Below are 3029 nucleotides of genomic sequence, written 5' to 3' on the forward strand. Positions count from 1 at the left end.
CTAATAAGAATTGTATTGCTTAAATATTTATGTAAAAGAAACTGTTTATTTTTAAAGTAAATGTTTGTTATACACATGATTTTCTTTATTAAAAACTGTTATACATAAATGTTTCTTAAGAAAGTATTGTTTTACACACATTTTTGTAAAAAAAACTATTTTACTTTAATTTTTAGGTAGAATAAACCGTTATACTCCTTATTTCTCTCAAAAATTTTAAGTATGGTTTTCTATATCAAAAAACTGTTATACACAAATTTTTCTATAAAAATAACTGTTATATATACAAAGAACTCTTTTACTTAAAGTTTTCTATACAATAAACTGTTCTACACTGAAATTTCTTTAGAATAACCCTAAAATCTATTATACACATGGTGTTCTATATAAAAAATCTATTATACATAAATTTTTGTAAAGAAATAACACACTTTTTTTAGTAAAACGGTTTTACTCCAAGTTTTATGTAAAAGAAACTGTTATACAATATACTTAAAGGAATATCCTTTAGAAAAATCTGTTATAAATAATTTCAAAAAAATATCTATTATACACTTGGGTTTATGTGTAAAAAACTGTTATATACAAATTTTTCTAAAGATAAACTGTTATACTCAAATTTTTATATAAAAAAACTGTTATTTACAGATTTTTCTATTGAAGAAACTGTTATACACAAAAATTTCTTAAGAAAAAACACAAGTTTTTACACAGGAAAAAAACTGTTATACACATGTTTTTACAAAGGAAAAACTGTTATACTTAAAATATTAAAAAAAATAATACATAAAACTTTTTAAACAAAAACTGTTATACACAAATGTTTTGTAAAAGAAAAACTCTTCTATACATATTTTTCTATAGAAAAAAGTTTTAAGCCCAAGATTTTCTATAAAAAAACTGGTTTAACCAACTTTTAGTTTAGAAAAAAACTGTTATATACAAATTTTTCCAAAGAAGAAGCGTTTTTATTAAAATGTAAACTGTTATATAAATATATTTAAAAGAAAACTGTTATACTAAATGTTTTCCATATTAACATGTGTTAAACGTAAGTACATCTATAGAAAAACTGTTATACAAATAAAAAATTTGTATATTTTATTTTTCTATAGATAAAACTGTTATATTTTTATTTTTTTCTAGAAAAACTGTTATACTTTTATTTCTATGGAAAAACTGTTTTACTTTAAACATTTCCAAAGAAAAACTAAAATTTTTCTTAAGATTAAACTCTTCTCAACAAATTCCCCATTGAGATAACTGTTATACTGAAATTTTGTGTATGAAAACAGTTGTTAATTTTCTAACAACTCTCGTTCAAAAGTATTTGTGTCCATATTTCTATTTATCTCTTAAAATATTCATATAATTCTACCATTTGCTTTGGCTTAAAAAAAAATTCAATTAAAATCTCATTCAACAATTGAAAAACATAAAGGTCGTGAACTTGATATTATGTCTCTATATTGTATGAAACCAAATGCGAATATGTTTGGCAAAAAAATCTTTATACTTGAAAATAAAGCAAAATCAAATAAACCAAATCCCAAAACCTTAAAATGCAAATAAAAAAGTAAAGAAAACAGACAAACAAATCAACACACTGCCTGACGTGTAATAAAAACACAACGAAACAGCCAATGAACCTTGAGGCTAAAAACGCATAAAGTAAAATAATTTTTAAAATAAACACAGACCAAAAATATACAGACATACATACATACTTTGCAACAGGAATGAATTTCATAGAAAATAGTAAAAACTCCAGTTGTTTTTATTCCCGTACTTGACATAAAAAAACTCGAAAGTTTTTTCCAACAGAATTGGATGTCTTTAGAGTATTTGCTTTCTTTTTTTCTTTAATAAAAAGCCACTTTAGTTAAAAAACAACACAATACAACAAATGATTTTAACACTCCTTGCAACATAAGGAACAAATGGTTGTTAATAACAAGGACTAACAGTGACTTAAACAGAAAGCAACTATACTAGCATAAACTTTCTAAACTCTTTTTTTTATATTTAATTTTAGTATAAGTATTTAGAGCTAAAAACCTGCAAACTATAGACAATGACATTTTTGTTTTTATGTCAATAAATAAGAAAGAAACTAATCATCATTATATACACTGTACGTATGTATTAGTTGACTGGTAAAGAACTTTTTAGGTTTGTAAAATGTTTGGTATGATGAGGGCGTTTTGCTAAAGCTTTAGGCTAAATGTCTGTTCTGGACTTTTGCATATTAAAACAACACACAACAACAACAACAACAAAAACATATAAAAATCAAACATAATGTTTACAAAATAAAGGTTAAGGGTAATTAACCCTTAAAAGGCAGCAAAGATTGAAATTAAGAAAAAAATGTTATATACAAATATTTGATTAAAAAAAACTATTAAACACAAATTTTTCTAAAGAAAAAAACTGTAATATAATAATTTTTCTAAAGAAAACTGTTATAAACGAATTTTTCTAAAGAAAAATGTGAAAAACACATAATTTCCCAAAGAAAACTGTTATAGAAAAACGTTTTATAGAAAAACTGTTATATAAAATGTTTCCAATAGAAAAAACTGTTATACACAAATTTTTTATAGAAAAAACTGTTATACACAAATTTTTCTATAGAAGGAAACAATTTACAAAATTATTTCTATAGAAAAAACTATTATAAATAAATTTTTCTATAAAAAACTGTTTTACACAAATTTTTCTATAGAAAAATTACTATACACAGCTTTTTCTACAGAAAAAACTGTTATACAATAATTTCTCTATAGAAAAAACTGCCATACACAAATTTTTTACAGAAAAAACTGTTATGCACGAATTTTCTATAACAAATACTGTTGTACACAGATCTTACTTACTTACTTACTTACTTACTTACTTACTTAATTACTTACTTACTTACTCACTCACTTACTTACTTACTTACTTACTTACTTACTTACTTACTTACTTACTTACTTACTTACTTACTTACTTACTTACTTACTTACTTACTTACTTACTTACTT

Source organism: Lucilia cuprina, chromosome 2, assembly GCF_022045245.1.
Source record: "Lucilia cuprina isolate Lc7/37 chromosome 2, ASM2204524v1, whole genome shotgun sequence".
Classification (NCBI taxonomy): domain Eukaryota; kingdom Metazoa; phylum Arthropoda; class Insecta; order Diptera; family Calliphoridae; genus Lucilia; species Lucilia cuprina.